Below are 22,762 nucleotides of genomic sequence, written 5' to 3' on the forward strand. Positions count from 1 at the left end.
TTCGTTCGCGCAAGTATTCCACTTCGCGAGAAGGAGATGATTAAAAAACGCTACTGTCCCACTATTTATGTTTTCCTAACCATCGGCGAGTCCTTGGAGGAGGGCAAATAGAGAGGATGAAAAATTCATGCTCGTGTCCACGTACTTAAGTCGAATTTCAGATTTATCTGAGAAATACGATATTAAGAAAATATTGATATGAATTTGTTGATTTATACAATATCGATGGAATTTGATATGTGTGTTACTACCGAAATATAAATTATACTTTATAATTTATTTTTCAAAATAGGAAAAAGATAGAAAGTGGTGAATTCTGTGGAGTAGGATTAAGAAGGTTAGATCTGTCCGTTCTCGGGAAAAAGGAAAAGGGACCTCGGTTGAGAAATTCATTCATACGTACATAATTCGATATACATAGATGCGCATAAAATGAACACCGCGTCGGGGTAAGAAAGATAGTGAGGAATCTAACGTAGCGTTCCACGTATGCGTAAAAATATATCTGCATGCATGTGTATTCCTGCATAAGTATAGGCTCGATCGCGTACCATCTCGATCGGTGTATTCCATCTACATGGTAGATTCAAAAATATAGGAAAGAAGGAAGAGAGGTGGTTGAAGGAAAAAGGGGGAGAGAGATTCTCAAGTATAAAAATATCCCATAAAAGATACTTTGAATTTTATATTTCCTTCGAAACGGTCAACATTTAAATGAGATGGCCGAGCTATCGATCGATCTGGTCGAAACTGCCTTTTCCTGGCTTTCTGCTTTCACCGAATATCCGAGGGATGAAATCTTATCAAGAGGGTAACTTGAAAATGAGATGTTCGCGAATTTACGAAGGGTGACTTCGCCAAATGAACATCGGCTCGGTGGTATCTCTCGCAACGTTCGACGTTCAATTCTCCCTTTTCGAAAAAATATTTCGTCATAGTTTCGATATAATCTTGATATTATAATACAAACTTTTGAAAAAATCTTCAAATTGTTTCTTCGCGATATACTTTTTATTAAAAATTATTAAATAGATAATATATATATATATATATATTACGAGATACGCGTTCTCACGAGATATTATTTTTGGTTATTCACTCGAAAAGAAAGATCTGGATACGTATAGGAATATCGAACTTTTTTGATAATCAATGAGATGTCCGGCGTTCGGTCCCTTTTATTCACCTCGGCTTTGAACACGTTTTTCGAAGGACCAGCAGCGTATGGATGGGTATGCACGATCGAAACATCATACGCGTCATTCATTCCGGCCTTTAAAGCACGAATCACCTCTCCCGTCTCTTCCTCTGTCTAACCATTTTCAGTCCTTCGTTTTCATTTTTATAAATAAAAAGGATATTGATAATATTTTTTAAAAATATACATTACCGTAATATTTATATGTGTTGCCTATACGTCAAAAGTATACGTATCGAATTTGTAATAAAAATAAAATTGTATCAAATAATATTTGTTAAATGATATAAATTGTGTGCGGTAAAAAAAAAAAAAAAAAATATGAAACAAATTTATTTCCCGTTAAAATATCTGAACACAAAAGGATTAAGGTAAAGTAAATTATTATCCAAGATTTAAACGTGCGTACATGTAGGATGTTGGTAAATAACGAATGTATGTGGAGATTAAACGAGGTGAAAAAGAAGAAAAGATAAAAGTGACAATAAGAAGTGGGAAAAGACTGGAAAAAGGAAAAAGAAAAGAAAAGGAAGGAAAGGAAAAAAAGGACCAAAACAAAAGGGGGAAAAAACAGAAGAAAAAGAGAGAGAGAGAGAGAGAGAAAAAAGGAGAAAAAGAGAGAAAGATAGATAAAGGAGACATGGTCGAGGGAGCAAGGACGAAAGCCGTGGAGGAAAAGGGTCGGCGCTTTTCCAATAATCTCCGCAGCAAAACGCGATTTATACGAAACGGTAAACTTAATAACGCAATTTCGCGGAGGACACGCGGCGCTGTCGGCATCGAGCAATTTAAATAAACAAATTATAAATATTCGCCCGCGCAAAACCACCTCAGCATGAATAATCATTACGTCGTAGAGAGATAGGAGGCAAGGCACTGGGCCGATTCGATTGATTAAATTTTTAATAATTCATTTGCATTCGACCGCGCGCATACCATCGTTCCACCCCCTTGGTGTCCCTACATCCCTTCACCCCTTTCCTCCTATCACCACCAACTTCTCCTCCTCCTCCGATTCGCCACGCTTCTCCGTGGACTTCGCTCTCTTTCTCTCTCCCTCCCTCCCCCTCTCGGCCCATTCTCTCACTCTCTCTCGCTCTCTCTCTCTCTCTCTCTCTCTACGCTGCGTGTACCTTCTCTGCCTCTTTAATATATTTTTAAATTACATTTTTAATTAACGCCATAAATGAATTATCGATTGTTTCGCTCTTAACCGTGGCTGGAAGCGCTGGGTTTATTACTAATGCGACCCGAACGAGTTCTCTCGTTGCATCGAAACAAATTTCCGGAGAGAATCGAAGAAATACGTCCGAGGGAAAAAGTATCTTTTTTTTTTCTTTCCTTTTCGAGCATCGATCTCCTTCGATAGAGATCAACGTTGTTTTCTTTTTTTTTTCTCTTGTTCTTCCTTTTTTCTTTTTTTTTTTTTATTTTCATCGAGATACCAAAACGATAGAGGTATGGAACTTATTGACTTTAAGTACCTCGGTGCTATTCGTGATCGAGCTCGATTAGGCGAGGACTTTTCAAGCGAGTATGTCAAGATTTTTAGATACCTTCGCGACGAGAAGGAAAGGCTAGGTTTGGCTTTCCCTAGTCTGGATAACGAGCAAAGTTACACTTAGTTAACGCTACTCAGTTGATTACCTTTCCAATCGACACGATGTTTGCAATCAGCCAGGTTTGATTAGGTTGGTTACAGTCTCTCGAACTCCGCGTGCACGTCCAAACGTATAAAACTTCCCTTTTTCCACGAGAACTTTCGCGTAAATAGGGAGAGAACATTCCACGACTGTGAACGTATAAAATTGGAAATAATCAAGAAGATTTAACGGCATCTTTCTTTCTATTCGTACAATGTTAGAAGAAAATGTGCAAATAGTTAACGAAATTATTTATTGTTCATCCTTACCGATTCAAAATATGTATAGGTATATTTATATATTTTTTTTTAAATATATTCATTAAAAATATATATAAGTTATATTATATATTAGGTAATTATGTATTAAACGTTCGATTAATTAGATTATTTTCAGTTCGAAATAGAATATCACATACTTACTGATCAAATAATTTATATTTTTTTCAAATATATACATATATATTTTTCTACACAAGTTTATCGATAACGTAATGGTTGACCCTACCTTCGATCAAATCTAAATTTTTATTTCATGTTTCTTTGTAAATGCTAAAAAAAAAAGAGAAATAATAAAAAAAATAGGATAAAATAAAATGTTTTCCACTACTCTTAAACGATATCTATAATAAATTAGAATAATGACGAGAAATCTCAATCACTGTTAAGTGCTTTTTGCATGATTACCAATACGAAAAATGATCGTGGAACAATTTTTTTTAATGGATAAAGATACGATATGTATATAACAGATTCGTATCGATCGACGAACGAATTTTCATACACCTGACTTTCACATACTACTACGAATTATGGATTGATATCGCTTCTATTAATGTACATCTTTCACAATATCAGCAGAGAGTTTTCATCGGACATGTACACACAATTTGGCGCGGCCAAATTTGGCAAATATTTTAATACCGTTTCATCGATCTGAATTATTACGCGTCACAGTGCCCGTCGAGGTCGATTTAAGGTACTGAAAGATTCATTTGATATCACGCGACGGTACGGTTTCGATCTGTTCGTCTACGAGTCAGAACGATCTACCATTACAAAGAATTTATTTAATCTTGTCTCAAAACTAGAATTATATTTTCAATGATATTAAAACGAACAAAGAATATCTATCAAATAATGTATTCTAGCTTTTTATTTGCTAAACAAAATAAACCCGTAGATTATTTAAGAGACTAGAACGAGTAACAAGATGAACAAATTCGATCCTAAATCTAAAGTTAATATTTAAGACAAATTCGAGCAAAGATATTTCCTATATATGAAAGGCAAGACGGAAAGGAGATTTCTTCGTTCACAAACTGAAACGAAGTCATCGATGTATGAACACGTGCACATGCACACATACACACACATTTATACATATACATATATTTTATATATGTACTTTATATAATATATATATATATATATATGAATGTATGTACGCAAAGGTTATCGCGTGCGAATAGGGAGAACGTGGGATCGAAATCCGAATCTCATAACTTCCGGTCCGACGGCGGTCGACTCAATATTCAAGATGACCATCGGACGGGACGGATGTGACGTCATGCTTCGTCGCCGCCTCAAGCCATATTAGATCGAGGAGTTTCATATTGCTTCACAGTGAACTCGAGATCTCGTCGACTAGGAGTTTATCTATGGTTCAGCTCGTCTCGTAATAATGTTCATTGGAGACGAGAATCGTCACTGGCTACCACCATCGTCGTCTTCTTCCTCTTCGTCCTAGTCGTCCTACAGGACTTTACCTTTCTTCTTCTTCTTCTTCTTCTTCTTCTTCCTTTCTCCCTTCCTGTCTACCTTCCGACCTTCCTTCCTTGACCATCCATCCACCTACTCCCTTCATCGTCCTTTCGTCTCTAGAACGTAAACGTTAATGACGTCGATTGTGAAGAAGTTCCTCGTCCCAAACCTGCAAACAGTAAGACCCTTCAATTCTCCACCCTCTGTCCCTACCTACCCTACTCTATTCGAATCACAATGCTTCTTCCTTTCGATAAACAACAATCTGCGATGCTTCGGTCACATCGATTTTGCCACCAGGAAGAATGGATTTATAAACGGAGACATTGATAGTAGTTTGTTAGGATCTTCCAATGGGATACGAGGAAAGATCGTGTCAATATTATCTCTATCCTGTAAATTTGTTTTACGTATTCTATTAAATATCTCACACATATATAACTTTTGCTTTTGGCAAATATTTCTTTTTTTTTTTTTTTTTGATACAATTATATTAAAAGATGAAGATTTAAAATAAGATCTATATATAATCAATGGAAACAAAGTAAAGTAATCTGTCATAAGTTTTAATCTTTGCAATTATTTTGATTGAATTCATTTAATCTATAATATTTTTTCTAATAATGATGGATCATCGCGTAAAATATCGCGCCTTGTAACATTATTGTAACTTTGAAAAAAGATACTTTTGTAGCCATTCGCGTTAATCCGAGCATTCGTAAAAGTACTTAACTTCAATCGACGTTTCAACGATCTCCCCTTTCAAAGGTAGACACGGGTAAAGAACGAACGGGTCGGTACTTCGGTGCAGGCGCACCGAAGAAAACTGACCTGCCTCTAAAGTGGCCCCAGGCGACAGTTTTTTGTCCGCATTCCGGGCAAGGCCGCAAGCGTGGACTCAAGCCGATTCCAAGAATCTATCTAGGTCACTGGCACGCCGTTTCTGGAAAGTATTCTACAAAGAAAATCCTTAGACTCTACTTTTTGAATGGTGGAACATTCTTTGATTTTTCCCGATCGAATGTTAGAAAATGATTTTATAAGGTATTTTTATAAATGATTTAAGAAAGAAGAGAGGTGTAAATTATTTATTTCATATTATTTTGTTACATTTGTACAAGATTTTCTAGATAATTGTGAAAAGTAATTTGGCTTCATTGATTATATAAATAATCTTTAACATTTATTATTAATAATAATAATAATAAAATCGTGTTAAATATAATCGTGTTAGAGTAAAATACGAAAAGAATTAAAATTCCCAAAAACAATAAGGGAATCTTTCAAAATCTTAAGGTTTCCAATTTTCTTCGCGTCTAAAGACGAAAAATCATTGAAGGTAGGCACTAAGTAATACGTTGCCGTCGGATAGTCGTCGTTTTGAAATTCCTTCGGAGTTGTTAGTCGGGGACGCGCCGGCGCGCGTCCGCTCGTCGAACGGATGGACGGACGGGCGGTAGTGCGCACCCGAAAAAAAAATCATTTGCACGGTAATTCGAAGCCTGGATTTCAGTCGATAAAAGGATGCACACACGCCGCGGCGCATACAGAGGGAAGAAACAAATGAACAAATTCGCGTTTCAGAATAATGCCCGGCAATCCCATCTACCCGCCTCTCTACTATCCACCTGCCCCCCTCCTGCCCCTCACTCCTCCAGGCTCCTCTCACTGTCCTCTCTAACTCTCTTTCTCTTCCTCCCACTGTTCTCTCTTCTCGTTCTCTATGTAGCCGTCTCTCTCTCTTTCTAACGCGTACACTTCGTACTCGGTGGCCGCAAGCCCCTCGCACACCGTCCGACCGAGTCGTCGTCTATCTCTATCTCTCTTTCTCTCAAATTCGTTGAACGTCTCTCTCCTGGATCTTCCATCTCGCTCGTACCCAGGACTCGATGCGCGACCGTAGCTATTCCCCGCCTGCACCACCACCGCACAGAGCCGCGCAACTCCACAACCCTACTTTTTTCATTCCGTCCTATCAATTGATCAGGTTTTAAATTTCCGCGTCCATCCGAGCCGCGCCTGCTCCTCTACCACCTTCTACGTTTCCTCCTCCTCCTACTCCTCTTCCTAGTCTCACCATCGCCTCCACCCAAACCACCCATCTACCCACCGATCAACCTCTCTTCTTCCGCCTCGTGCGTCTCTCGTCGTCCATACACCTCCACCTCCGCCTCCACCTCCATCTCCACTACTACTACTACTACTACCACCATCACCATCACCATCACCATCACCAACACTATTCTACACATCTACCACTACTACCACCACAGTTACCACCACTACTACCACGTAGCAATCGTATCGCCCGATCTTCACTCTCTCTCTCTCTCTCACACTCTCTCTCTCTTATTCTCTCACTCACTCTTTCTCTCTCTTCCGTAGAGTCTCTCTCACTCGCTCCGGCACGCTCTCTTACTCTCTGTTTAATTAAAAGGACACATTAAATTATTTTTTCAATTGAACCCTCCATTGTTACTCGCAGACTGCTGATTCTATCCAATCGTTCTCTTTTCTATCCCCTTTTACCGCTCGCTACTCCAACCGAAGTTCCACCCCGCCCCCCGCTGTCCCCGTACCCTTCCCCAACCCCGTTCGATGCTGCGAATTCTTTTTCCTCCTTTTTTTTCCGTTAGCGTTAGAAGCTTTGTCCGGCTACGCCTGCGCCCTTGTGTACGACTCGTACGCGAGAGCGTAAATATTCCCGGCGACCAACGGTGCCCGAATTGATGGTGGGTGGCTTTTTCGGGGGGTGGCACGACTAGGGGGCCTAGAGGGGTGCCGAGACAAAAGGGGAGCGATTTTCTATTAATTGGGAAATAGCAAAATGCGCGGACTATCGAGCACCTTGATGGCCACGACCGGTGGCGTGCGTCGAAATAGTAGGAGGAACGGACCCTCCCTCCTGCAACCCCTTTCGTACTCCTCCTAGTGGGCTGGAGGGTACTGGGTGTGGCGACAATTTTTTCAACGACGGGATTTCGTTACTCGTTCGTACTCGTTAAACGAATTCGACGGCTTTCGCGAAATTGGGAATGAGAGGGCCCTGCCGGCCGGTACCGTCGAGATATTTCGCTTACCTCTTTTTCATCTTCTTTTTTTCCTTTTTTCCTTTTTTACCTATCCCAGATAGTAACTACAACCCGACGATTCCGTTTAAAGATCTTTAGAACAAGAAATAGGTCAATTTGTTACCAATCAAATTCGTAGAGGGAATCAATTGTATCTAAGTTTTTACTGTGTTATTTATTTGTAAACAATCTATCTCTGTTAGATAGAAAATTGAATGGTAAGAGTGTCGTATATGCGTGTCATGGGTACGATTATTATCCTTTAGGAAGATCTTGTCCATCCGACATCCCAGAATCTACGAAAGCTTCGGCTTATCTCCAGGATGAATTCTCGGGATCAGAACACGACGTTTGTCATTTACACGATAGAGCCACGATTCTCGATTACTGACTGTCAATTACGATGTTAATTGATTCCATTTGATTTCCCAACCCTTCGTGGACGCTTATTGAACATCATAAACTTGTCTTTGTTCGCGTCAATGTGTGGATATCATTATCAAACGGCAGTCTTTGACGTGGGAAAGAGCCGGTTGCCGGTTCCTCCGACAATGGGAATAGAAAGAGGGATGAGGAAAATGGGAAAGGGTGAGACAAGAGACGAGGAGAAGTAGAGAAGAGACATGGAAGACCGGTAGCAGCATCGGTTACTCGATACGCAAAGCGAAGTAATTAACGCGTTCCGATATTGTTTAGAAGTTCCTATTTTAATCATCGGATTTCATTGGCCAGCCCACGTGGTCTCTTTTGAAAACATTTTCATAGGAACACGTAAAGGATTTCTCCTATTTCGTTTCAAATAATGTTATATTTATTTTATTCAAATTCAATTAATGACGTCGATCCGTTAAATTAACGCGAGCAAACGAGTTCATTTCCTTCTTTTTCTTTTGATGTTCCGTTGTCGAGCCTTCCCCTCGAAATGTAGATATAATGAATAACGTAAATAGATATTATAGATACACAAGCACGTCTTTCTCTTTTTATCTTTTACAAGAGATATGTTATTAATAAATAATAATAATAATAATAATAATAATATGCATCATTTCCGTATGATATCTGTGATGTCAAATGAATGAGTGACTCGTCAATACTTTCTCTATTCTCCATCAGCAATAATAAACAGCACGAAGCTTCTGCTTTTATTCAATCAGTGATTTATAAAAATACACACTGACAAAATTTTTACCAAATGAATTTATAATCCCTCGTAGAGAGACACGATTATTAGAATATTATTTAATTCACGTTTGTTTAATCAGTCAATAAGACTAATATAATTACTTACAAAATTATGCATTGACAACACACACACACACACATTTAAGAGTACAAATAATTTTCTTATGCTGTCAGAAAAATTTTTCATTTAACCTAATGTGTAATATGAAAATAATATGATTATGAGATACTGTACATTTTTAAGTAAATTTTCAAGTAAATAGAATTGAAGATTCCTTAGCGATAAAATAACAAGATTTGAGTTTATAAAATATTTACGAAATTGATTCTATTATATCTGTATAATCTGAGTACGCGGATGGAGTACGTTTTTTCCTTTTAAAATGCTACCGGCTTCGAGTCTACAATTTTCCGTTCCGAAGATATCGCCTTCGAAAGATTTCATTTATAATTCGTTAACATTTGTTCGTAATACACTACTTGTAGTACTAATAATAATATTTTACGAAAACTGCTTCAGTCATAAAACCTAATAAATTACAAAAATTTATATAGGTCATTACGAATTCCTAAGAAATTACGTTGGCCAGTTTGTTATAAGTAATTAAATTAAATAATTTCTTTTAAATTAATATCAAATGATCTATGTATGCATACATATATATTTGATAATTTTAAATAAACAATTTGTTGTATTTCATATAAAAAAATTTGTAATAAACAATTGCTATGATCAATATTTCTTTTTTAAATTAATCTAAAAATCTTAGAAACACGAAATGATATATTAAAATACATATATTCGACAAATCGTCACAAATATTTCTAAATAAATTTAGTTGAAATTAGCAAAACATAATTCAATTCGATTTCTGATCCACTTAAAAATGCATTCGATTAAAGTCGAATTAGGAATAACTTTCCACTTACGTACAATTTCTTACCTTCGACCCTTTAGCAACGTCAACTTACATACAAAAATGAATCCTTTACCATCTTCTTCTTCTTCTCCTTCATCATCTTCCTCTTTTTTTTCCTCTGAAACGAACATCTCGTCGAAGACAAAACTCGTGTCCCTTTACCGAAAAGGGAAGTCCTATGCGCGTGGAAAAATTGAAAGCGAACTTTCGGCGCCTACGATCTTTCACCCTTTAGATTGGACATTTCCATTAAGGATCACGGTAATCAGGAGCTTGGCCATTGTCCAAGATGGAACGACGACTCTGCAAAAGAAGAGGATAAGAGGGTGAACGGTGGATGAAGAAGGAGAAGAGTTTTCGGTGATTCCGGGCTGGGAAGGTCGGTTCTGGTTAAGCCATCTTTCTCTTTCCTTTTTTCTTTCTATCCTTCTTTATGGCCTAAAGGTAAAGGAGAGAAAAGAGAGGGAGGGAGAGAGAAAGAAAGGGTGACTCTGAAGCAGCAAGTCGTGCTTGGCTACATCGGTAATTCGGGAAAGCTAATTAAAACTTAACTCTCGCAGGTAGAAGAGAATCCTCCACCCCCCGGCTCCCCAACACCATCACCTCCACCACCACCCTCACCCCACCCGCGCATCTCTTCTACTCGTTTCTCTTCTTTTTATCTCTTCTACTACCTCCTCTCTCCTCTTCCCTCCTCCTCCTCATCATCTTCTTCTTTTTCTTCTTTTACTTTTATTTCTTCGTCCCTTTCTTATTCTTTTATTTCTTTTTCTTTTTCTTCCTCTTCTTATTCTCCTTCTTGTTCTCTTACTTTTTCTTCCATTCGACGAAGCAGAGTCTTTACTCGGTAACCGAGACAACCACCGCCGAGGAGTTAACTGAGATGAAAACCAAGCCCAAAGAGCGAGAGAACCAGCTCATTACATCTCTCGACCCTCTGTGATCCTTTTCCGCTATTTTTACTATCCCAGTCGAGTCCCTTCTTCGATTGTCTTCGCGATAGCAAATATTTTCTCTCTCTCCCTCTCTCTCTCTCTCTCTCTCTCTCCCCCTCTCTCGCTTTCCCCTTTTTCTTTCTTTCTTTCTTTTTCTTTCTCTCTTGCATTTTACTATCGTACCTCTGCATATTCCGAATTGAATTAATTGTGAGACGATCTTCCCCGAATTTTATCTTCCTTCCGTCCTTCCTTCTTCCCTTTTCTGAATTTTAGATATCTTCCTTCGAAGTTAATAAGATAGAATTTCTCCCTCGTAATCGTAACAAGCTGCAGATAAAGTGATACTATCTATATACATATTATATAAATCTTTCTTTCTTCTTTTAGGAAACTTTGAAAAATTGAAAACACAGTCAAATTTGTCGAATAAAATTAATAAAATTAAGTTCACTCTCTCTCTCTCTCTTTCTCCTTTGTAAAATAATTATCGATAAGAATGAAAGATATTGCAACGATCATTTATTTATTTGCATAAAAAAGAGAGTAAACGAGAAACGATGAAAGTACTATAAGAATAAAAAAAAAAAAGAGAAGAAGAAGAAGAGAAGAGTGTAATATATAAAAATAAAAGACAAAAAAAAAAAAACAACAAAAAAAAAGCAGTAGAAAAGAAAAAGAACAGACAGACACACACGATTTATACGTTTTGTTAGTTATACAAATCTGCCTTACTCTATTACAACTCTTCTCTTTTCTCCGGTTGATGGAATTAGCAAGGTCGACGAGGAAGAAAAAGAAAACGAAGAGAGAAAAGAGATGAAAAAGAGAGGAGTGGGGGGGGGGGACAACGATATGCATCGTTCGCGGTATCCGTCCGATCTGCGGTATCCGCATGGAAAGCGATTCATCAAAAGCTTTTCCCGCTTTCCCTCCGCTTTGGCGGCCGGATAACGAAATATTACGCAGCACCTTTCGTGAGAAGCATGGCTCTCTCGCTTACCTACCTCTATGTATATATCTATATAACGATCCTTTTCTCTTACACCGTTCTCGTATCTACTCATATTTATATCTATATATATATGTATATATATGTACAGGTATACGTATACATATACCATATGCATGTAACATACCATATATATATATGTATATGTATATATTATATTATATATACATATATGTATAAAATATCTATATCTATCTATCTATCTATCTATATATATATATAGATATATAGATATATAATACATGCGCGTAAATACGATACGAACACAAGTGAGCTGCGTAAAATCACACGCGTGTCCACCTTCTAAGCGGATACGCGGAAAACGAAGTGCGGCCTCGTAGATGGATAAACGTTAAAACGTCAGTAACTCACGATCGTGCGCTTGCACCCTCTTTTCTCTTCATCTCTCTCTTTCTCTCTCTATCTTTTTCTGGATCCTGTTCGGTCCAGTCCAGGTCCCTCTCTCGCTCTTTACATCCTCATTTTTTTTTCTTCCTTTTTCTTTTTCCTTTTTTATTTTTTTTTTTTTTTTCAAACTCTACCTCTCCGAAACGAGAAACGGGAGAAAGACAGAGACAGAGAAGAATGAACGAACGTACGAACGAACGAACGAACGAACGAACGAAAAAAAGAGAGGGAGAGAGAGAGAGAGAGAGAGAGTGAGTAAAAGAGCGAGGGAAAGGGAAAGAGAACGAGAGAGGCTTTGTGCGCGATGGTATATGCATTGTGTACATCCTGCAGGATGTACATCTAGATCAATAGCATTGGAAATTATCCAAACAAATTATCGATAGAGCGAAAAAAGCCGAGCCCCGACCAACCGAACGAACCGTACGAGGCGCTACATCACGCATAGACGGTTGGTGCGAGTGGACGTGAGAGAGAGAGAGAGAGAGAGAGGGAGAGAGAAAAAAAGAGGGTGAGAGAGCGAGAAGGGTGGATACAACGGGAGTACGCGATCGAAAGAGAGAGAAGATAGATATATATATATATATATAGAGAGAGAGAGAGAGGGAGAGAGAGAGTGCACGTGAGAGGAAGTGAGACAGAGAGGAGCGTATTAAAAAATAAAAAATTGCCGTACATTTTTCAGGCATTAACGTGTGCGTGGGTGGGTCGGGGTCGTTGCTGGGCGAAATAGGAAGAGGAGAGGTAGAGAGAGAGAGAGAGAGAGAAAGAGAGAGAGACGATTTGGTGGACAAGGGGAAGGGCTTTTCGCGGGAGAGGAGTGCAGAGAGAAAAAACGCGAAAAAAAAGCGAGAAAGGGAGAGAGAAAGAGAGAAAGAGAGAGAGAGAGAGAGAGAGAGAGAGCAGAACTCTGGTGTCCAGCCCCTGGTTACCACGTACCAAGCCAGAGAGAAGGGTGGTTACGGGGGTCGGGGGAGGAATGGACACCTCTACGTACATGTCTCCTCTCGATTGGCCTGCCATAACCACCGCCAACCACCCTCCGCTCCCCCCTCCCCCCCTTAACACCCTCTTCGTCGTAGTCCAAGCGTCTCGCGAAGCCAATTCGCAGGGCGCGTGTTTAAGGCAATTTTTCCAAATTAACTAATGTTCGACAGCGTTCGGCTGCATTTGGTCCCCGCTTTCACCCACCCCCCTACCCCGTCACCCTTCGATTTCACGAAAAAAAACTCGCGCCGAATCGGTTATTTTAATTAAAAATATTATATGTACATGTGTACGGGTTGTTCTAGTTTCGTAAGATATTTTTTTTAAATGCGTTGTTTCCGACGCGATTTTAAACATTTATTTTAAATCACGATCGCGTTTGGAAGAAAAATATGTTAAATTTAAATATACATATATATATATATATAGATATGTGGGGGTGTGTGTGTGTATATATATGTATATATTTACAATGTAGATTATTCGAAGTAAAAGAAGAAAGTTCACTGTGAAACATAAAGAAGAACGATTGGAAAAAAATGTCGAGGGTTTGTGTCGCAGCGAATGTCGTTCGTGGTCCTCGCTTTTCGTCGCGTTTGGCGGCTGGCGTAAAAATTACGTCGACTAGAGTTTATTTGTCCGGAAATGGCGGTGCCCCGGGGGTGGTGCTTCCACGGTTATAGGTGCGGGGTAGAAAAAAAGGGGACTGGCGTAGATGGTGGAGAGGAGGGTGGAGACAGAAAAAGTGAGAGAGAGATAGATAGAGAGAGAAAAAAAGATCGGCAGAGAGGGAAAAAAACGAGAGGAAACGAAAGAGAGAGAGAGTGAGAGTGAGAGAGAGAGAAAGAGAGGTGGATGTGAATAGAGAGAAAGAGAGGATGCACGTACGTACCTACACGGCTTGGTTGATGTATTGCGTATTATTTGTGTGTTGCGTTCGTTGCTGCATTGCGCGCTTTTTTCTGCTCCCACCGCCTATTATTTATTAGCACTAACGTGCAATTGTATTGATCTGCAATATACCACCCGCCCGGTACCACCCACGCCGATGGATTTTTTTCCTCTTTTCCAGGATGTATCCGGATCCGCCGTGGGGATGGAAGTCCGCTACGATTGGCCCCTATGATGGAGGAATCGCTGATGCTACACTTTGCAAAACGACTTTGTCGTTCCGCCATAGAATGCCGTTCGATTGCTTTTCTTCGGCGATCGAATTTCGTGCCTGCTATTAAAGCTTTCGATGGAGATCGAGATTTATTGTTCGTTAATGTCTTACCTTGATTATACGAGATCACCGTAGTATCATCTTGGTTTTCCCATAAATCATCTTGGATTTTTACTGAATGACAGAGTTAGGATTTTTGTTTGTTTTTACAACTAAACTACAACAACTTTCTTTCCTGTTCGTTCTAACTATTGCTCATATTTTTGGCTAAACTTAAAGGAAAACAAAAATATTGAACAAATTACGAATACGGTTTAACGAAAAGTATATTGGAATTGATGAACAACGAGATAATAATGTCCGATCGAATATTACTTAAATACGCGAACCGTCTAACGACGAAATCTCCAAGATGATAAATGAAAAATCATTGGACTTTTAAAGAACTCCCGGTCCCGTTTGACTGATCTCGATCGGCATGGGAAAAACGACAGGATGACATCGGTGGGGAGATATCAACAAAGTAAATCCGTTCGTAAAGCATCGGCGAGCGCTATTATATCGTCATCACAACGATACATCGGAAAATCAACAGGGTAACGATACACCCAAAGCCGAGCCAGGCTCTGAGAGAGAGGAAGATGAAAATTGAGAGAGAGAGAGAGAGAGAGAGAGAGAGAGAGAGAGAGATACACATACTCTGACAAAGAACGGGTCCCACGTGGCGAAATACAATAGCCTCGGTATGCGACCTCAACCCCCTCTTCAACCCCCGACAAAGCCACGTACCCTCTTCGTAGTCGTCTATCTCTTTCTCTCTTTCTCTGTAATTCCCGTTGTCCTCCTCGCGCTTCACCGAAAACACAGTCAGTCAGGCGGAGAGAGTTAGGTCGGTGGTGGAGGGTAGTAATAGTAGTAGCAGCAGTAGTAGTAGCAGTAGTAGTAATAGTAGTAGTAGTAGTAGTAGCAGGTAGTAAAAGGAAAAGGGTGATGCCAATGTCGATGGTGGTAGTGACGGTGGTAGTGGTGGAACCCGCGAAACTGACCGTGCAGGCGGTCCGCGCGTTGCGTTGCGTTGCGTTGATGTAACTAAATGATTGGGTAAATGATTCCACAGCGTGCCGCGAATAATTGAGTGGTGCTGGTGTGGGCGATGACTGTTGCCGATGCGCGTTCGTGTATGTATCTCTCTCTTTCGTTCTCTCTCTCTCACATACTCTTTGCATATCCCGTCTATATCTATAGATGGTATATCTGTATCCGAATGTACGTATATGCATTGATATCAGTGTGTTTCCGTATCATCGAGGGTGAACCGTTCACAGAGTACCTCCACATGGAGGAGTCACGTGGAGAGAGGGTTAACGTGGTCGGTCAGCCAGCAGCCGGTCACTCTCTCTTTCTCTCGATCTCTCGCTCTCACGTTTGCTCGCACGCGCGTGCATGCACGCTCGAGAATGTGTGCGTGGCACGCGCGGCCCACAGCAATGACGACGAGTCATCCACGCTAGAACACCTCGTTTCTCCCGTGGCACTCGCTCCCTCTCATCCTCACTCTCTCACTCTCTCTCTCTCTCGCGCGCTTCTTCTCTCGTTTCCTCTCTCCCTCTCCCTTTCCCTCTCACTCTCGCTCTCTGCGGCCACGCATATTCCATCTCGCTTGCTGACTGTCCACCTCTCGCTCGCACAGAATATCCCGCTCGGTATCCTTCTCTCGCTCGTACTACGCGCACGCTTTCGAGTGCATAGGCGAAGAGAGCGTATCTGTCGCGACCGTGTCATGATTTCGCGTTTGTTTACACCCTCACTCACTCTCTCTCTCTCTCTTTCTCTCATTCACTCTCTCTCTCTCTCTCTCTCTCTTTCATTCTCACTCTCTCTCTCTCTCTCTCTCTCTCTCTTGCTCTCTCGCACGCTCTGCGGTCGGGTGTTGGCAAATTTGCGTGGCCGCGGGGATATGTTTTCGTTTCCAATGATTTATGCGGGCAAATGGGTCGCGCGAGCGTGAAAGTGTCATGCTCAACGTTATCGATGACGGCTATCGATGCTCCGCATCGATGTTCTCTCGAGAATGCATTTCGACGTTTCCGAGAACCAATGACTTTTTTTACTTACCCTTATCATAAGATGATTTTGCAAAGATCAATGATGACTTTTTTTTTAATAAACTCTTTTATTTTCATTTATTTCATTTCATTTAGATAATTCGTTTTAGTAATTGATTGGAACAATTTGTTTTTTTTTCTACGATAAGATATAATCGTCATACGTTGACGTCATACTTTCTTCTTAATCGATTATTATTTTTTAATAAGGAATTTTTAAAATGTTATCCCTTCAAAATAATGGGAACAATTGAATTTATTTTTAAGAAGAGAAAAAGAAAAACTTTTGATGAAAACAATTTGATTTCTCGTTCGGTGAAATTAAAACGATCGTACTCGGGAGATCAACGTTTGCACATTATTCCTTCTACGTTTTATTATTATTCCTCCTAATCGTTCCGGACGTGGATACGTTCCCGTATTCGCGAGAAGCGTTTCAAGCGAGTGACAGCACCGGGGAAAAAATGAAATCGAGTTTCTGCCTGACAGAAGTGGGGTTCGTAATTTAAAAAACAATGGATGCTAAGGCACAATGAGGCCAAATGAGATAGGGGATGGTTCGTTGGGAAGGAAGGGTGTGGAACTGCACAAGGATAGGGGGTGAGCTTGAAATCCTATACTGGACGAGGGGAAGGGTGGATAAAGTGTAGGTGGTCAGGATGGCTTCTAGTGAAAAGTTCAAACGAGTCTCGTATTCGAAAAGTGGACAAACTTCGATGACACGTTCCGTTATTTTCGGTTTTTTATTTCTGCTTAAAATGTTATTACCAATATTATATATTACGCGTTTAAATTATAATGATAAAACTTATTCGCGATTTTTTATAATGTTTAACGAAAATTTATAAATTAACCGAAAATCAAAGAAAGTTTTACGAGACATCGCAAACCTAACTAAACTTCGTTTATAAATCCTTAACACAGCACGAGAGAAACTAAAGTAATACGTTTTAATTCCGAATTAGAAGCATTAAATCTTTGGTTCTTTGTTCAAGACATATCGCGCCGTTTGAAGTAAAGGAGGTTTATATTCATCACTAGCGGCTTCTATCGATTGTTGGTCTAATTGTGTTACTGTGAATGTCCGATTCACCCAACGGACCCCAATGCCGCTCAGAGAAGAACCGAAATACGACTGCCGTTCTCTGACGGGTAAAAAGGGTGGTTTGCATATTTTTTAACGTCGACGAAACATTCTGAAAATTAATGTAACTTTTAACCGTCAAATAGAAGGGCTTCCTAGGGCACTACCGAACTGCTTCCAACATTTTTCTGATACAAACATCGCGTATTTTCCGGTGAGTAGAGGAAAAGATTTTTGCGAATAAAAAAAAAAAGAAAAAATAAAAAATAAACGTGGAAAAACATTATCACGCTATGGAAAAATCTATCTACGATTTGAACAATGCGATATTTAATTCCTAATAACATTGGATAAACTCTTAAATATCCCATTTAACAATTCATTTTTCGCGTTAACTCTCGTAAAATAAGGGCGAGAGGTATTACGTTTGGTAGGACAAAAGTTGGTGGCCGAAAGGGAAAACGGGGTGAAGAAAAGGAAAGGGGTAAGAGCGTGTTAGACAAAGTAGGATAAAAGAGACTAAAAGAACTAGAGAAAGAAAGAAAAGAGAGGGTGGTGGTCCGCCTATTTGTCCCTTTGTGAGTGCCAAGCAACTGGATACGCAGTTAAATAATAAAGCAGCAGGTAGTCGCTTTGCTAATTAACAATACCTTTGCGTCTCTGCTAATTGTGCTTTACTTTGTTATATTGCATTTTAAGTGCTTCGTGTCGAGAATTATGCGCGTGCTCATGCGTTATTATGTCCATTAGTATAATGAACGAAGGCTTTCGTTAATTATTGCTATAATCTTGCAATACGAATATCATAGAACGCGAACGACTTATCTCTGAGTAATATTTGTTAAATAATTTCGTTAACTTATCCGACGCGCGAATTTAAGAACAAAAATTGTAGGTATACGCGTCATATTTTTCCACGTTGTTTCAAAACTACGGTTTATTATTAAATGATAACGGTTTAAACACTTACGGGTGGTGTGTATACTATAAATGTTTTCTATATACATATAAATACTATATACGTAGAGGAAAATACGTAGGTATATATCAAAACGACCACATCGATTTCGTCGGAGTCATTAACATAATTAATAATTAAAATCTGTGTACAAGCGGGGGGCAAGCTCTCTCGTGCTACGTTTTCTGCCTATTAAAGCAAAGCGTTTATCAAATAATTAACTCTCAACGCTCTTCTACGCGTCGAGTATACAACCGGACGTCGCATTTCATTAAGGTAAAACCTACAATGTAGAATTTTCGCTGGGAACATTTTGCGACAGTCATTACGCGAATAACGAGAACACTCGTCGAATACCACCCCGTCGTTCCTCTGTCTCTTGTCGCGAAGTGTCTAGAAAGAGTTTTGTTTTCTTTTCTTTTTATTTTTTTGTAAAACTCTACGGAAAGACGAAGAAAAACGCAAAAGTAATAAAAAAAAAAAAAAAAAAAGCAAAGCAAGAAAAAAAAAGCGAAGGAAAAGAAAGAAGAACAAGGAGAAGAAGAAGAAGAAGAAGAAGAAGAAGTAAAAAGAGGAAAGAAAAAAAAATAGAGAGAGAGAGAGGGTAGAAAAAGGAAACGCAACAAAACAAAGCTGAAGTTTCCATCGTCGAACTTAATTACGAAATCGATGCACTCGACTGACGTATCGAAAATCTTTGATTTCGCGAGCCGAAGCTCGAGACTAACGTGAAGTTGTCCTTTGTTCGTCGGGGCCACTTGCGCAGAAGCTTCGGACCTAAAATGACTCATGCAAAAGTAAATTATACATTGAAAGGGTTTAATATAATGAAACTCTCTCCATATGCATGAGAGAACCCGATCTGACGCGCTTTCTCTCTTCCTTTCTTTCTCTCTCTCTCTCTCTCTCTCTCTCTCTCTCTCTCTCTCTCTCTTTCTATCTTTATCTCTATCTCTCCCTTTCTCTCTCTCTCTCTCCCTCTCCCTCTCTCTCTTTACCTCCGAGACGTTTCTATGTATTACGACTGACGTATCGCGACTTGAATGAGACCAAATCGATCTTCCAATAATATTGATGAGTTTCCATAAACCATTACCATTTTAACATCTTCAAAATAAGATGAATCTCAAAAAATGAAATCAATTAGTTCTCAAATCCTCGGAACACATTTAATAAAATGAAATATATATATATATATATTTATATTTGAAAATATTGTATGATTATATTTAAAATAACAAAATAATTGTCGCTTATTATATATTTTGTTGTAATTAAATATATTATGATTATTATTTAACGATATGTGTAAATTATTAATATATGTGAAATATTAAAAGGAAAAATCACTTTTGAAATATCACGAAGAGCTAGCCAACCAACCAACCAGCCAGCCAGCCAGCCAACCAGGAGGACGACGATCGTGTGGTCGTATCTGTCGGAAGATAAAAGGACATCGGAATAGCTGAGGGATGAGAAAAAAAAACGAGTGTAAAAGAGATAGAATGAGAAAATGAGAGAGGGTAAGAGCGAAACACAGTGCACATAAAGAGAAAGAGAAAAAGAGAGGAAGGGAGAGAGGAGAGGGGAGGGGAAGAGTAGCGTTGGCAATTGCGTACGGGACTGGGTAGTGCGAGTGGCTTAGTTGCAGAAGGGAAGAAGCGGGGGGTGAAAAGGGTTGATGGAGTGGGGAAGAGAGAAGCGGAAAGCATCAAAAGCAATGTTTGGTGGCGCCATAATGAAATGAATTTATGCAGAGCCGTAATGCCTGAATATTTAGCAACCCTCTTCTGGTCCTATTCCTGGCCAGGCCCACGTCATCCTCCTCGCTATAGCGCGTTCGCATTAAATTCGACCACTGAACTTCCATTACAAACATCGGACTTGACCTCGGACCGCGAACATGATACTATTGCGTAAAGTAAAACCGTTATTTCGGAGATACCAATTCTTCTCCATCGTCTTATTTTCCTTGTCCTTACTTAAAAGGATCCTTCAAAGGATAAATGTAATTTAATCTAGATCCCAAATTAATCGAATTCATCCTAACTATATCGCAATTTTGATTACTATTTACGTATCGTTATTATTAATGTTAAATGTTTCTATATTTTGGTCTTGTCTCCTAAAAATAAATAAAATGGATTTGAAATATTCACAAGGGGAAAGAAATAGAAACGAGCGCAAACAGTTAATATGTGTTTTAACTTGTCGATATTGATAGTTATAATCTTAATGTTAGTTATTTAAATAACAAATATATAAAAGAAAGAATAAAGGGGGTGGGGGAGGGAGAGAAGAATGAGTATCCTAGTCGGTAAATGATCAGCTTTTGGAAAACGTAGGATTATTGCTAATGAACCTGCTATATGGCAGTCCAAATCTCGGATTAAAGAGCTCGCGCTTTGTTGTTTTCTTTGGACGTTTATAGACGACAGGATTTACGCGAGCAATGCCGATTTACCGTCGGTGGGATGTATGAACGCAACATGGAATTATAACGACTAGTTCATTAAGCTCACGCTTAAAATTGTATGAGCGTGTCGAAAAGCGAAGTATCTTCCTTGCTTTACCGTCGCTCAGCTTTTTTGCTTATCTCTCCCAACAAAATTTAAATTATCCGTGCGTTTATACATCTCACGTATGGATACATATATACAAATCTACATACGAAAGATACATATATTGACCCTGTTGCGAGGCAAAAGTAAATATTTGACAAACGCGTACTGTTTTACGAGAATGTGGATAAATTTTTGAAAATGAAGAAATCAAATATTGTGCCAGTTGAAATTATTCGTCGAAGAAAACAAAACGAAACAAGTAGGAAGAATCATTTTAACTGTTAATTATTATCCATGCATATTACCTATCTTATCTATTATAAACGCGCTCGTATGTGTATCTAAGAAGAATAGAAACAGAAAAGGGGAGAAAAAGAAAGAAGGTAAGAAAAGTAAAAGACATAGAATGGATAAGACGCGTTGATTATAAACTAATGGACTTTGAAATATAGAGATATTATACGCCACGGCGGGTGGTTATTACTTGGTAATTTTGCGAAAATTATTAAGGAAGGAAGCGGCTGTCTGCTCTCGCGTAAGAAAGGTTAGCCGTGTTATCTCCGCGAAGATTTAGGAGGAATACCGGGTGCCGTGTAAGCCACTTTATGCATAAGAGCTTTCGGACGTTGAACACGCATGGACGGCTAAACCCTATTCGAGTTTCGTGTTGTATACAGTGTTAGCGTACGAATGCGATGGCCCATTTTAATTCTAGATCTCTGTCTCCGTTTGTTTTCTTCCCTTTTTTCTTTTTTTTTTGTTTTTCCTTTTTTCCTTTTTTTCATGGCCTTTTTCCTTTTTATTTTATTTACTTCTTCGTGCCGAAAGATACGACAGATCGGGTTGTATCATTCAAAACAAATAAAAACATACAAAAAAGAAACGCTATTAAAATTTCATCTATTATCTAACGAAATGTTTTAAGTATTAGCGATTTAAAAATAATCTCGAATTAATTCTAATTCGAAACAAAATTGTTCTAACAATAAGTATAATTGCACGATGTGATAGATACGAATAAAATATTCTAAAATAAACAGAAGGAAATGTTAAATGTTACCTGTTAAACTCCGGTCGATCACGCGATCCAACTACGAATGGCAAGGAAAACATTGAGGAAAGAAATAGAGGGGGACAGAAGTAACGTAACCGATTGAGACACTGGTATGAATGTTGTTTATTAAGATCTTTCAAAGTCAGAAATCGAATCTATAATAATGTTACGATAAATATAAGATGATATCACAATAAAGAATAAGAAAAAGTGATTAGAAATCGATATAATATATATATATATACTGCGACGAATAAAATGATCAATGTTTTCTTGTCGAATTTTAATTTAAAATGACCGTGTTGTCTTTCTCATGGTTTCTCATCAACAATTCTCGTTTCCACGAAGGAACTCGAAGCAACGTTCCCGCTTATAATCCCAACATCGTTGGGAACTCCATTATTACTCGCCAATTAGCCATAATTAAAATATTTGACCATCTCGCGTGCACGTAGAATATTAAATACACGTATACGTTGGTGGCTTGATCGCGCGATGAAAATGGCGACGTTTATATGGAAATTACTTGAAAAACTTACGTACGTTACGTACGTATAATACAATCAGCGTACGAAGAAGTATAATAAAATAAAATAAAATGAAATAAAATAAAGTAAAATACAAAATAGGATAAATATAAGGAGGTAGAAAAAGGAACAACAAGAAATGATAATAAGTAAAAGGAAAGAACAAGTATAAGAAAACGAAAA

At 38.8% G+C, this 22,762-nt stretch overlaps 1 long non-coding RNA gene across 2 annotated transcripts; it reads right to left on the reverse strand.

Moving 5' to 3' along the window:
- Positions 1 to 4,224: 4,224 nt before the first annotated feature.
- On the reverse strand, positions 4,225 to 15,459 carry LOC106785445. 2 transcript variants are annotated; one of them, XR_001381524.1, is made up of 4 exons: positions 14,015 to 15,459; positions 9,854 to 10,083; positions 5,436 to 5,559; positions 4,225 to 4,773 (listed from the first exon to the last, which is right to left on the reverse strand). It is a non-coding gene; the product is annotated as an uncharacterized LOC106785445 (long non-coding RNA). The 2 variants fall into 2 exon arrangements; XR_001381525.1 differs by lacking the exon at positions 14,015 to 15,459 and adding an exon at positions 10,899 to 11,005.
- Positions 15,460 to 22,762: the final 7,303 nt, after the last annotated feature.

The sequence above is a fragment of the Polistes canadensis genome, unplaced genomic scaffold (genome assembly GCF_001313835.1).
Source record: "Polistes canadensis isolate GaletaPanama2010 unplaced genomic scaffold, ASM131383v1 scaffold_50, whole genome shotgun sequence".
Taxonomy (NCBI): Eukaryota; Metazoa; Arthropoda; class Insecta; order Hymenoptera; family Vespidae; genus Polistes; species Polistes canadensis.